The 15,426-nt window shown below is 37.6% G+C and overlaps 1 long non-coding RNA gene across 1 annotated transcript in view; it reads right to left on the bottom strand.

The window, feature by feature from the left end:
- Window positions 1–13,751, bottom strand: part of LOC115506425 — a 34,222-nt gene extending 20,471 nt beyond the window's left edge. Inside the window, exon 1 of the long non-coding RNA XR_003966372.1 lies at window positions 13,704–13,751. This is a non-coding gene — a long non-coding RNA (uncharacterized LOC115506425). The remainder of the gene's footprint in view (window positions 1–13,703) is intronic.
- Window positions 13,752–15,426: the final 1,675 nt, after the last annotated feature.

Here is a 15,426-nt window from a genome sequence, read left to right on the forward strand (position 1 = left end):
AAACTCTTCTCACCCATGAAGGTTCCCACTGACAGCTCCTTCAGGGAATATGGCTAGGAATCCAGATTGTCAAGGATGTGTGTTTTGATACGTTCTGTACTACAAGCTGATCTAGTGGTATGAATGCCATTGAAATCCTCCCCCCCGTGCCATCTTGTGTACCTGGATAATAAGATGAGGACCACTGACAAAGCCATCCTCACAGGGACCCGCCCCCCCCCCCCCCCCCAGAAAATCTGGAGCTCCTGACTCTGGTTTATACATCATAATAAAAGCCATTTTTAATGTAGTCACTCAAGTTTGTGCTTGGGTCCACTAAATTATGGGTTTGGGCTATTCTGAGGATATGCCTTTTGCCTTTTCAAGTTGGGGAGGGGCACCTGGGTGGCTCAGTCCATTAAGCTTCTGACTTCAGCTCAGGTCATGATCTCATGGCTCACGAATTCAAGCCCCACATTGGGCTGTCAGCCCAGAGCCCGCTTCAGATCCTCTGTCCCCTTCTCTCTCTCTCTCTGCCCCTCCCCTGCTTGTGTATTCTCTCTCTCTCTCTCTCTCTCTCTCTCTCTCTCTCTCTCTCTCTCTCTTGCTCTCTCTCTCTCTCTTTCTCTCTCTCTCTCTCTCTCTCTCTCTTTCTCTCTCCTTCGCGCACTCGCGCTCGCGCTCTTTCTCTCTCTCTCTCTCTCTCTCTCAAAAATAAACATTAAAAAATATTTTTTTAAAAATTGGGGAAACAACTAATGAGTGAAAAGTTTTTTTTAACTTCCTTATTTGTAGTAAAAGAAATAATAGGGCTCAAAAATTAGTTGCCTAGTTACCATTCTGCTTAATGGTTACCTACTAGAGGCTGGTACTTATCAGTTCTATACTGCAGGTATCTGCATATGCTCCACCACAGGGTAGAAAGGTAAGGGCCACAGAAATAATCTTATAGACCTGTTTGTCAGGAGAATTAGACTTATTAGAATCCCTAGATGGCCAAGTAGCTGATAGCCACTCCCACTTTCCAGGAATACTTCTTAAGGCCTGTAAGGGTTGGGAATATTTTTATATTAATGGATTCTACAGGAAATTATACGTAAATCGGCTGTTACAAACACAACTGTATTTCAAGGGAGTTATAGGGGTACGGGGCTGGCTCAGTTGGTGAAGCATGGGACTCTTGACCTCAGGGTTGTAAATTCAAGCTCCACATTGGGTATAGAGCTTACTTAAAAATAAAATCTAAAAAAAAAAACCAAAACAAACAAACAAAAAAAAACATGGGAGTTATAGATGAAACACTAAGAGACAATAAAGCAAACAAACAAAACAAAACATACACACACATTGAATTGTTATATTGCACAATATTTACTTTCTCCGGGTTTTTACTAGAATGATAAGAATATTCTAAGAGACCTCACTACTCTTGGTTAATTTGTAACTACCATTTAAAACTCAATTACCCTGAGCCACATTTCTCATGTAATCCCAAATAGCTGTTACTCCTGACTATCCTATTTCTGTTAGTGGCACCAATATTCTTCTGTCTGCCCAGGCATAACATATCAGGCCCATCTTGGATTCCTCTTCATGACACTCCTACTCCACCCAATCAATTGACAAATCCTGTATTTCTTTTATTTATTTAAATTCAAGTTAGTTAACATATGGTGTAATCTTGGCTTTAAGAGTAGAACCCAGTGATTCATCTCTTACATATGACACCCAGTGCTCATCCCAAAATTGTCCTCCTTAATGCCCATCACCCATTTAACCCATCCCCCCACCCACCTCCCCTACCGCAACCTCAGTTTGTTCTCTGTATTCAGAGTCGCTTACGGTTTGCCTCTGTATTTTCTTAATAAAATGGACCTGAGGTACCTGAGTGGCTCAGTTGGTTGAGAAACTGACTCTTGATTTTGGCTCATGTCATGATCTCCTGGTTTGTGAGTTCAAGCTCTGCATCAGGCTCTGCACTAAAAGTGAAGAGCCTGCTTGGGATTCTCTCTTCCCCTGCTCCCCCTCTCTGCCCTTCTCCTGCTCTCTCTCTCTCTCAATAAACTTAAAAAAAAAAAAAAAAAGGCCCCTACTCTCCCTTTCTACTGAAACCCTAGTTCTGATCCTAGTTCTGGCCTTAAATGTTCTCCCAGCTCCCAGCTTCTCCTCTCCCCAATCCATTTTGCACGTGGCAGTTAGACTAACCTGCCTATATCATCACTTTGGTTATGGATCCACCTGTTTAAAGGTCTTTTAGAACTTTCTATTGCCTACAGCAATGGCAGGCATCTGGTAAGACACAGCACTTTGTCCCCATACCTTGCATGCTTTGCAAATAGATGACCACCTTCTGATCAGTAGGTAAAATTCCGTTTTTCCGAGATTGAAAATTTTAACAAGAATTTCTGTCAGAATTAAGATTTTGCAACTTGAGGGTGTTAAGTAGAATGCAACTTGCTACAAATAAGAGGAAAGAGGCTTAGGGTAACATCAAGTGTACACCAAGGGAACTACCTTGTGCTTATTGGAGCTTGTGAGAACATTGCCTTCCAGGATTCAAGAGTGTATGTCTGGGAATAAATAGCTGTATTCAAAAAAAAAAGGAAAGAAAAAGAAAGAAAAATGTGCTGAAGGTCAACCAAGTGAGTAGTGAGGTAACTATGGATGCTTTTATAGACACTGTGAGACTATAGCTCTGCTATTGTTTGTACTGTAATTGCTGCTGGCTTGATTAATGGTTCTAGATGTTTGATCCTTTCTGTTGTCCTGCTAAAAATCCTAGTATTTGAAGGCGTGCCACAAAATCAAATGTTTGAAAATGACTGGAGACTTAAGCCCAGATTCCTTACCACACCGACAAGGTCCTTCTCATTTTGACCCCAGTCTTGCTTTCCAGCCTCAACTTCTAATACTTGCCCCTGAGTCACAAGGGGCCACGTGCTGCTCTTTGACTAAATCAGCTTTTCCATATCTCTGAGACTTTGTACGCAGAAGAAACATTATGTTCTTGTTTTTTCTGCACTTAGTTATCAAGACCCAGTTACAATATTATCTTTACCCTAGTGTTTTCCCTAACTCGCCCAGTGAGAAGTAATTGTTCCCGTAGTCCTTTGCACATATCTTCTTCATCGCATGTACCCTCATATTTTAGAATTATTTCCTTACGCCTAGCTCCAAAGCATCAGGTATGGGGTGTCTGAGTTCCCAAGGACAAAGGCTTCGCTTCATTCATCTTTGAATTCCCAATGCTTGAGATATTATATCCTCAATAAATGTTTGTACAATTGTCTGGTTTGCCCAAAATTCAAGCCCCTATGACTTATTGCTAATTAATCTTTCAAAAATTGTCTCCCACAACTCTGCTATATGTACTTTATACTCATACCAGGCTAGATTACTTTCTGTTCGTGAAATAGGACTTACCCTTTCCCACCTCTACAAATGTGTTTATGTGATTCAAGAGATTCTTATGTTTGGGAAACTCACCCTCTCGCCATGATAGCCACCTACAAAACTTCTATTTATCCTTATGACCAAGCTCACATCCACGTTCTCCCGAGAAGTCCTCTCTTATACCCAAATGAAGCATTTTCTCTGAGCTTTTTAATGCTTGGTTATACAGTTCGCCTGACCCTAAGCACAAACTGCTTGGATTGTAGTCACTTGAGTATATTTTATCTCCCTCACTAGGTTACAAAAATCTCCTTGATGCAAGAAATACACCTTATTAGTTTTTGTTTTCTCATTAGTACCTATGCAATATCTTGCACGTAAAGGTAGTTTTTCAAGTGAGTGAAATGATGGATACATTCCCACCAACAGTGCACAAGAGTGCATCACACTCTTCACTCTATTCTACCTACATGTGCTATCATACAATTACGGTCTATGTAAAGGAGCCATTTCAAATTTCCTTGGTACATTATACAATTGTTACCTGTGTAGCAAATTCTTGTATCACGCTTGCCAGACTACTGCATGCTGGTTTCCTTACTGAGATAATTTATTTTTATTTGCTTTAATATTTATTTATTTTTGAGAGAGAGAGAGAGAGAGAGAGAGAGAGAGAGAGAGCGCACAAGTGGGGGATGGGCAAAGAGAGAGGGAGACAGAATCCAAAGCAGGCTCCAGGCTCTGAGTCATCAGTACAGAGCCTGATGTGGGGCTGGAACTCACAAACGGTGAGATCATGACCTAAGCCAAAGTCAGACACTCAACTGACTGAGCCACCCAGGTGCCCCAGAGATAAATTTTAAAACTCTACTCAGGATGGTTAGTTATTAACTAACCTTATTGTAGTAGTCATTTTGTAATACACATGTGTATGAAATCATCACATTGTGCATCTTACATATATTACATGCCACTGATATCTCAAAGCTTGAGGGGAAAAAAAAAACCTTACATAGATGTTTTCCTCTTACTCTGGAATCTGAAAATTCTAATTTCTAACACAGAATAAGTCGTCCTAATAAAAGTGAATTCCAATTCTTCTCCTGCAGGCAAAGGTAGTCTCTATCTCCTCTTTGTTTCAATTCACACATCTATAATTAGCAATTATTTCTACTGCTTTGTACTTTGTTTTCACCTTTGTCTCCCCTGCTAGATTTTGAGCTTCTCAAGGCTGATAACCATGTATTCTCTATCTCCATCACTCTATGGATCAACCTATCGTAATTAGTTTACATATATAAACATGTTTTATTTACTTTTTTATTTTTATTCAGTTGAACAACATGGGGGTTAGGGGCACCAACGCTCACATAATCGAAAATCTGCATGTAACTTTTGACTCCCCAAAAACTTACTACTAATAGTCCACTATTGACCAAAAGCTTTACCAATAACCTAGTCAATTAACACATACTTCGTATATTACATGTATTATATACTGTATCCTTACAATGAAGTGAGCTAGAGAAAAGAAAATGTTAAGAAATTATGAGAGAAAATACATTTACAGTACTGCATATATGTTTGTTGAAAAAATCCACACAGAAGTGGACCCCCACAGTTCAAACCCATGTTGTTCAAGAATGAATTATATATAAATATTGTTTAAATATTTTTAATATTTATATACAAATGTAAGAAGTACCTATAAATTATATAACTATTATGCCTGGCAATATTCTCCATTCAATAAATGCCTGCACCTTTCTTATTTTGTAACTGGAAGTTTTGCACTTCCTAATCACCTTCACCTATTTTGCCCATCCCCCACCCCCACCCGCACTGCTTTCTGGCAACCACCAGTCTGTTCTCTGTATCTGAATAGGAGTCTTTCTGGTTTTGTTTGTTCATTTGTTTTTTTATATTCCGTGTATAAGTAAATCATATGACATTTGTCTTGCTCTGACTGATTTCACCAAGCTTAATATCCTCTAGGTCCATCCATGTTATCACAAATGGCAAACTTTTGTTCCTTTTTATGGCCGAGTTGTACTTCATTGTGTATATATGCCACATCTTTATCAATTCATCCTTTTTTTTTTTTTTAAATGTATGTTTATTTTTGGGAGAGCGTGTGCACACAGGGAAGTGGCAGGAGGGAGGGAGCAGAGAATCCACAATGAGAACAGAGAGCCCCATGTGGGGCTCAAACTCACGAACTGTGAGATCATGACCTGAGCTGAAGTTGGCCACTTAACAGACTGAGCCACCCAGGTGCCCCTATCAGTTCATCCTATAAGTTACTTCCCATACCTTAGCTGTTGTAAATAATGCTTCAGTGAACAAAGGGGAACATATATCCTTTCAAATTACTGTTTTCCTTTTCTTTGGATAAATACCCAGAAGTGAAATCGCTGGATCATATTTCTATTTTTAATTTCTTGAGGAACCCCATAGTGTTTTCCATAGTGGCTGCGCTAATTTACATTCCCACCAACAGTGCACAAGAGTTCCTTTTTTGCTGTATCTTCACCAACACTTCTTACTTCTTGTATTTTTTTATTCTAGCCATTCTGACAAGAGTAAGATGATATCTCATTGTGGTTTTGATTTGCAGCTCCCTGATGATTAGTGATGTTGAGCATCTTCTTATGTGTCTGTTGGTCATCCGGATATCTTTTTCAGAAAAGTGTTTATTCAGGTCCTTTGACCAATTTTAATCAGATTATTTGCTTTTTTGGTGTTGACTTATATGAGTTGTATGGAAATTAACCCCTTATCAAATATATCACTTGGAAATACCTTCTCCCATTCAGTAGGTTGTCTTTTCGTTTTGTTGATGGTTTTCTTTGCTGTGCAAAAGAATTTAGTTTGATGTAATTCCAATACTTTATTTTTGCTTTCATTTCCCTTGCCTCAGGAGACACATTCAGAAAAAGGTTGCTAAGGCCAGTGTGTAAGAAATTACTGCCTGTGTTTTCTTTTAGGAATTTTTATGGTTTCAGGTCTCACTTTTAGGTATTTAATCCACTTTGAGGTTTTTTTTTTTTTTCTGTACAGAGTAAGTGGTTCAGTGTAATTCTTTTACATGTAGCCATCCAGTTATCTCAACATCATTTATTGAAGAGACTGTCTTTTCTCCATTTCTCAATTTTAATTGACCATATAGGTGTGGGTCTATTTCTGGGCTCTATTCTGTTGATCTATATGTCTATTTTTGTGCCAGTACCATACTGCTTTGATTACTATAACTTTGTAGTATAGTTTTAAATCCAGGATTATAATGCCTCCAGGTTTGTTTTTCTTTCTCAAGATTGCTTTAGCTATTGGAAGTCTTTTTGGTTGACTACAAATTTTAGAATTTCTTGTTCAATTTCTGTGAAAAATACTACTGGTATTTTGATAGTGATTGCACTAAATCTATCAATTTTGGGGGGTAGTATGAACATTCAGCATATTCTTCCAGTCCATAAGCATTGTGTATCTTTTGGGTCATCTTCAATTTCTTTCATCAATGTCTTATAATTTTCAGAGTATAGCTCTTTTACTCCCTTGGTTTAATTTATTCCTAGGTATTTTATTCTTTTTGATATAATTGTAAACGGGATTATTTCTTAATTTCTCTTTCTGCTTCCGTGTTATTACTATATAGAAACATAACAGACTTCTATATATTTTATATCATGCAACTTTACTGAATTCATTTATTCTGTCAATGTTTTGGTGGAGTTTTTAGTGTTTTTTTTATACATAAGATCATGTCCTCTGCAAATTGTGACAGTTTTATTTCTTCCTTATCAGTTTGGATTCCTTTTATTTCCTGTCTGATTGCTGTGGCTAGGATTTATGGTTTTATGCTGAATAAAGGTGTCAAGAGTGGGCACCTTTGTCTTGTTCCTGATCTTAATCCTGATCTTAAAGGAAAAGCTCTCCATTTTTTACAATTGAGTATCAGGTTAGCTGTGGGTTTGTCATGTATGGCCTTTATTATGTTGAGGTATGTTCCCTCTAAACCAACTTTGTTGAGAGTTTTTATTATAAGTGGATGTTGAATTTTGTCACATGCTTTTTCTGCATCTATTGAGATGATCAATATGATCAATGTGAGGATGATAAATATGATCAAGATGATCAATAGGATTTTTATCTTTCTGTTAATATGATATGTGATGTTGATTTTGCATATATTGAAGCATCCATGTATCCTTGGAATAAATTCCACTTGATTGAGATGAATGACCCTTTTAATGTATTGTTGAGTTCAGTTTGATAATACTTTGTTGAGGATTTTTGCATCTATGTTCATCAAGGATATTGGCTTGTATTTATGTATGTATGTATGTAGTATGTATGTATGTATGTAGTATCTTGGTCTAGCTTTAGTATCAAGGTAACACTGGCTTCACAGAATGAAATTTGAAAATTCTTCTTCCTCTATTTTTTTTTTTTTTTTTGAAAAAGTTTGAGAAGAATACACATTAACTCTTTTAAAAATGTTTGGTAGAATTCACCTGTGAAATCATCTTGGACTTTGGTTTATGGGGGGTTGTTGTTGTTGTTGTTGTTAATTACCAATTCAATTTTGTTACTAGTAATCAGCCTGTTCCAATTTTCTATTTCTTCATGATTCAGTCTTAGAAAATTGTATTTCTATGAATGTATCTATTTCTTCTGGGTTGTCCAATTTTGTTAACATACCATTTTTCAGAGTAGTCTCTTTATAATCCTTTGTATTTCTGTGTTGTCAGTTTTACTTCTTTTCCATTTTGGATTGTTTTTGAGTCCTCTCTCCTTTTTTCTTAATGAGTCTGACAAAAGGTTTATCAGTGTTATATTTTCAAAGAACCAGCTCTTTATTTCCTCGGCTTTTTTTTCTTTTCTCCTTTTTTTTACTTTATTTCATTTATTTCCATCTTTATTATTTTCTTCTAACCTTTGGATTTAGTTGTCTTTCATCAGTTCTTTCAGGTATAGAGTTAGACTGTTTGACTTTTTTTGTTTCTTGACCTAGGCCTGTACCACTATAAATTTCCCTCTTATGAATGCTTGTGTTGTGCTTCAAAAATTTTGGACTGTTGTGTCTTCAATTTTATTAGTCTCCATGTATTTTTCTATTTCCTCTGATTTCTTCATTGATACATTGGTTTTTTAGTAGCATGTTGTAGCCTCCAAGTGTTTGTATCTTTTACCAGTGTTTTCTTATAATTGGTAATTAGTTTCATATACTGTTTTGGTTGGAAAAGATGCTTGACATGATTTCAGTCTTAAATTTTTTGAGACTGGTTTGGAGTCTAACATGTGAGCTGTCTGAATAATGTTACATGTGCACTTAAAGTATGTGTGTTCTAAAGTTCTTAAAGTATGTGTGTTTTGTATGTACATGTAAATCGACCTAGTCTAATGTGTCATTCAAACCACTGTTTCCTTATTTTTGGGGGGGGGGGGGTCTGGATAATCTATCCATGTATGTAAGTGAGGTGTTAAAGTCCCTTTCTTAATACTGTCAATTTCTCCCTTTATGTCTGTTTAATATTTGCTTTATATATTTAAGTGCTTCTAAATGTTAGGTGCATAAATATTTACAATTGTTATCTCCTTTTGTTGGCCTGAGCCCTTTATCATTATATAATGCCCTTCTTTGTTTCTTGTTATAGTCTTTGATTTAATATCCATTTTGTCTGATACAAGTATTGATACCCCAGATTTTTTTGTTTCCATTTTCATGGAATATCTTCCTCCATTCCTTCACTTTCAATCTATATCTGTTTTGAGGTCTAAAGTGAGTCTCTTGTGGGCAGCATATAAATGTGTCTTTTTTTTTTTTTAACGTTTATTTATTTTTGAGACAGAGACACAGCATGAAGGGGGGAGGGTCAGAGAGAGAGGGAGACACAGAATCTGAAACAGGCTCCAGGCTCTGAGCGGTCAGCACAGAGCCCGACGCGGGGCTCGAACTCACGGACCGCGAGATCATGACCTGAGCCGAAGTCAGATGCTTAACCGACTGAGCCACCCAGGCGCCCCTAGATGTGTCTTTTTTTTAAAATCCATTCAGTCACCCTATGTCTTTTGATTGAAGCATTTAGATCATTTACATTTAAAATAATTATGGATGGGGCACCTGGGTAGCTCTGTCCATTAAATGGCTGACTCTTGATTTGGGTTCAGGTCATTATCACATTGTTCTGGAGTTCAAGCCTCACATCAGGCTCTGTGCTCACAGGGTGGAACCTACTTAGGATCCTCTGTCTCCCTCTCTCTCTGCCCCTCCCCAACTCGTGTGCTTGCATGCTTGCTCACTCATGCTTGCTTGCTCGCTCAAAAATATTTTTTAAAAATTTTTAATAATTATGGATAGACATGTAGTTATCGGCATGTTGTTGCTGAGTTTCTATGTGGTTCTTCTATGTTCCTTCTTTTCTTTGTGGTTGAGGTCTTTAGTGTTCAGATTCCTTTCTCTTAATTTTTTGTATGACTATTATAGGCTTTTTGATTTGTGCTTACCATGAGGATCATATATAACATCCTAAGTATAGAGCAGTCTATATTAAGTTGATGGTCACTAAATTCAAACACATTATAAAAGCACTACATTTTACTCCCCCAACACATACACACATTATATATATATATATATATATATATATATATATATATATATATATAGTATCTTACTTTGCTTATTTTGTGAGTTCCTTAAGTAATTTTTTATCTATTTGATTTTTACTACATTTGTCTTTTAACCTTCATACTAGCTTTAAAAGTTATTGATTCACTCTTTTTGTATATATTTGCTTTCACCAGTAAAGTTTCTTTCTTTCTTTCTTTCTTTCTTTCTTTCTTTCTTTCTTTCTTTCTTTCTTTCTTTCTAGTTTACTTATTTTGAAAGAGAGAGAGCAGGAGAGGGGCAGAGAGAGAGGGGAGAGAGAGAGAGAATCCCAAGCAGGTTCCATGTTGTCAGTGTGGACCCCGATGCAGGGCTCAATCTCACAAACCATGAACTCATGACCTGAGCCAAAATCAAGAGCTGGGCACAACCAACTGAACCACCCAGGTGACCCCAAAGTTTTCCTTTTTATAATTCTCTTTTTTTTTTTTTTTAAGTTTTATTTATCTTGAGAGAGCATGCGTGCAGGATAGGGGCAGAGAGAGAGGGACACAGAGAATCTCAAGCAGGCTATGAGCACTATCAGTGCAGAGCCTGATGTGGACTTGAACTCAAAAACCGTGAGATTATGACCTGAACTGAAATCAAGAGTTAGGCGCTTAACCTACTGAGCCACACAGGCACCCCTTATTTTTTCTTTTCATAATTTTCTTCTAGTTACAGTCTTTTCCTTTTCAAGAAGTTCCTTTAATACTGCTTGTAAAACCTTTCAGTGGTAATGAACTTTAACTTTTGTTTGTGTGGGAAACTATCTCTCCTTTTAATTCTAAATGATAATTTTGCCATGTGAAGAGTATTTTGGGGTATAGATTTTTTTTTTACTTTCAGCACTTTGAATATATCATTTCACTTCTTTCTTACCACAGTATCTGCTAAAAAAAAAATTAGCTCATCACCTGATGGGGCTTTCCTCTTGTACAGAACTTACTGATTTTCTCTTACTACTCTATATCTTAAAACTTTGGCATTTTAATTACTACGTGTCTTTGTTTAGGCCTCATTGTGTTCATCTTGTTTGGCGCTGTCTGTGTTTGTTTCCTTAACTTGGATGTCTGCTTTTCTCCCCCCAGGTTAGGGAAGTTTACAGCTGCTATTTAAATTTCTCTCCCTTTCTCTCTTCTTCTAAGGCCCCTTTAATGAAAGTGTTAATATGCTTGATGTTGTCTCAGAGGTCCCTTAACCTATCCTCTTTTTTTCTTTAATGCTTTTTTCCTTTTTGCTGTTCAACTTGGGTGCTTTCCATTACCCTGTCTTAGAAACCACTGATCTGTTCTTTTGCATCCTCTAATGTGCTGCTGATTCCCTCTAGTATTTTTCAACTCTGATTGGTTTGTGTGTGTATACATATATTGTTTGTATATATTTTTCTGTCTCTTGAAGTTCTCCCTGAGTTCATCTACTCTTCTTTTGAGTCTGGTGAGTGTCTTCATGACCATTAGATTTAACTTCTGTAGATTGCTTAATTCCATTTTGTTCTTTTTCTAAAGTTTGGTCTTTTACTTTCATTGGCCCATATTCCTCTATCTCCTCATTTTGTGTGACTTTCTGTATTTTTCTATGAATTAGGCAAAACAGCTATCTCTCCCAGTCTTGAAGGAATAAACTTGTATAGGAACATATACAAGTGTAAACTGTAAACTGGATACGCTTGTGCAGTTTTGACTAGCTGACTGACGCTGTAGTGGGTGTAAGCTGGGGATACTGGGACACACTTGGACTGCGTGGCTGGCATGGCTGGAGCTATAGTGAGTTCAGTCTGGGGGATATTCTAGCGTGGATTTCGCTGGGGCCACCTCAGTCAAATGACTGGAATTCAGGTGGTCATGAGCGGGTGGGCTGTTTGGGGGAGGGAGACTGTGGGCTAGGGGCCCAAGGTTCCCTGAGGCTGTAGGCTGGCTATAGCACCCAGACCTGCTCTTGTCTGTGCTATCAAGGTGGGGGGAGAACATACACAATGGCGTTTGCCAGCATCTCTGACCATTTGGTAGGTATTCTAGGGTGACTTCACTTATAGTCGAGTTGTCCTTTAAACTGTGTCTTCTTAGGAATAAACATTTTAAATGGCCAATGCTTTCCTTTTTATTTTAATTCCATTGGAGTTACCATTCAGTGCTATATTAGTTTCAAGTATATAATATAGTGATCCAGCAATTCCTTGTATTAAATGGCCAGTGCTATTTATCACTAACAAATTGTTTTTAGATCTACTAGGGGAAGAAAAAAAATTAAAGCAAAGATACTAAGACCCATTGCTCTGAAAGCAGTAATTAGAGATGAATATGCAGTACCTGTGAATGAATAGTAGTAAGTCAACAGTCAAATATGATTCAATTTTCACAGAACTTTATACTTTAATATTATTGGTCCATAGTTTGATATTATTTACCCATGGGTGATATTCCCCTTCCATTACAGTTTAAAACTGTGTTTCTCAAACTGGAGTAATGAACAGACCTCTTTAAAAATAAAACTCTTCCTTCCATGTGTGGAATTCTGAATCACTATATTGTACACCTGAGAGTAACACTGCATGTTAACTAATTGGAATTAAAATTAAAACTTTAATAAATAGGGGTGCCTTGGTGGCTCAGTCGGTTGAGCATCTGACTTCAGCTTAGGTCATGATCACATGGTTTGTGAGTTCAAGCCCTGCATCAGGCTGGCTGCTATCAGCACAGAGCCTGCTTCAAATCCTCTGTCCCCTCTTTCTTTGTCCCTCTCCCTCTCACACACTCTCTCTCTCAAAAATAAACATTAAAAAAACTTTAATAAATAAATGAAATAAGGGGTTTTATTTTAATTTCTTAAATTTCAGACTCACAGATTTGCCCTAATTTATGTTTATTATGTTACTATTTAAACATGTATGAAATTAAAACAAGTTACAAACATCTTATGCTTATGGCCTTCATATATTTTTTTGGCCTTCATATAATTTTAAGCCCACAATAAATTTAGAAATTCAAATAAAACCAGAAAAATGAATAAAACCCAAATTAAAAACAATGTGATTGGGGCGCCTGGGTGGCGCAGTCGGTTAAGCGTCCGACTTCAGCCAGGTCACGATCTCGTGGTCCGTGAGTTCGAGCCCCGCGCCAGGCTCTGGGCTGATGGTTCAGAGCCTGGAGCCTGTTTCCGATTCTGTGTCTCCCTCTCTCTCTGCCCCTCCCCTGTTCATGCTCTGTCTCTCTCTGTCCCAAAAATAAATAAACGTTGAAAAAAAAATTTAAAAAAACAATGTGATCAATTTCCCTTTTGCTGAAACCAAATTGCCATTTGCAATGAGATAGTGGTACCCATGTCTAACATGGGTTCTCTTGGGTTCCTGTGCCCCTACTAAATACATATGTTTTTCCCTCAAATCACTTTGTTCTGTCACTACTTTTCTCTGGTCAGATGCCATTCTTCTTACAAGCACAGAATGACTCAGTGGATTTTACTTGGCACAAATACATTATTTACTAGGTTAACCACTACTTTTATCATTAGCCCATGAGAATCAGAACAACTTGGTGATATTTTACACCTACCTAATAGTAAATTTTGCCATGGGATTATTAGACAATACTATTATAGTCATCCTAGTGATTCATAATATGCTTATGTGAACATTTTAGAAGATTATCATCAAGTAGAAACCATCAAATTAGACCCAAGGACCTACCTTTCTCAAGAATATGGGGTTCAACCTCTTTCACTGTTGGTGGAAATGCAAACTGGTGCAGCCGCTCTGGAAAACAGTGTGGAGGTTCCTTAAAAAATTAAAAATAGACCTACCCTATGACCCAGCAGTAGCACTGCTAGGAATTTACCCAAGAGACACAGGAGTACTGATGCATAGGGGCACTTGTACCCCAATGTTTATAGCAGCACTCTCAACAATAGCCAAATTATGGAAAGAGCCTAAATGTCCATCAACTGATGAATGGATAAAGAAATTGTGGTTTATATACACAACGGAGTACTATGTGGCAATGAGAAAGAATGAAATATGGCCCTTTGTAGCAACGTGGATGGAACTGGAGAGTGTTATGCTAAGTGAAATAAGCCATACAGAGAAAGACAGATACCATATGTGTTCACTCTTATGTGGATCCTGAGAAACTTAACAGGAACCCATGGGGGAGGGGAAGAAAAAAAGGTTAGAGTGGGAGAGAGCCCAAAGCATAAGAGACTATTAAAAACTGACAACAAACTGAGGGCTGACGGGGGTATGGGAGGAGGGGAGGGTGGGTGATGGGTATTAAGGAGGGCACCTGTTGGGATGAGCACTGGGTGTTGTATGGAAACCAATTTGACAATAAATTTCATATATTAAAAAAAAAAGAATATGGGGTTCAAAATCCAGTTTAACAAATGCTATTCCAAGAAATCTCCCCCACTGTGAGTTTCTCTTGGAATCCCATTCACAATCATACAAGGGACCTTGAAGGTTCTGTGTAAGTTAGCATGTTCAAAAGCAGTGATAAATGTGTAGCATCCTTAATATGAGAATATTTCTTCCATTTACTATAGTTTCTCCCTCTCCTCTCTTCCTCTTCTGCCTAACTCATCCTTCCTTCTTTATTAACCCACTTGATACTCTACTCTCTTTCACCTTTCCTATTCTATTTTACCCATTTCTTCCTTCTCACTCTCCTTTAACTGGACGTTACATGAAACTGAAGTGTACTTCCAAGTTATTTTAGGTATTCACTTTACCAATGGTCTTGTAAGGATTAGTAGCCACAAAGAGGGGGGAAATGTTTTTTCATCCCTGACGGCATGGTGAGATGCAACATGCATAGCATCTCCCATGAAGATTGGGTGACTTGTGCTCTGTCCCCAGTTTCCCAATTTCAGCAAATGCCTCTCTGAGAAGACTGGCTTGTTTTAATTGTACACAAAATAAGAACAGATCCTGTTTCTTTCCTTTATATGCAGCAAAGTTTAGAGGAAATGACTGACATCTGCATTTACACAGTGCTGAACATTCTTATCAAAGACTAAATATTTCCACTTAAGCTTGCCTCTTTGACGCTAGCAACTGTTTCTGAACTTCCACAGGTCATCAAGGCTTGATGGCAGACACAACAAAACTCTCTTAGAGAAAGGTCTGTATGTTTCCAGAAATATCCTTCCTTTCTCTACAAATCACAAAGAAATGGGAGGAGAGGCCAAGGTATCCTGGGCTCCAGATAACATTTCTCCCTTCAGAGGAATAAATGCTTATCTGTTTGAGCTGACCAGTGGGCAGCATACTAAAACTAAGTGTGTATACAACAAAATGGAGTTGATTATCCTATGACTCAAATAGGGTATCTAGAGGCAATTTCTAAAATATTTTGATTAGTAATCATTTCTGGGAATGAAAACAGTCTTCTAAGCAGTTTCTTTGAATGATGATG

The sequence above is a fragment of the Lynx canadensis genome, chromosome F2 (genome assembly GCF_007474595.2).
Source record: "Lynx canadensis isolate LIC74 chromosome F2, mLynCan4.pri.v2, whole genome shotgun sequence".
Classification (NCBI taxonomy): domain Eukaryota; kingdom Metazoa; phylum Chordata; class Mammalia; order Carnivora; family Felidae; genus Lynx; species Lynx canadensis.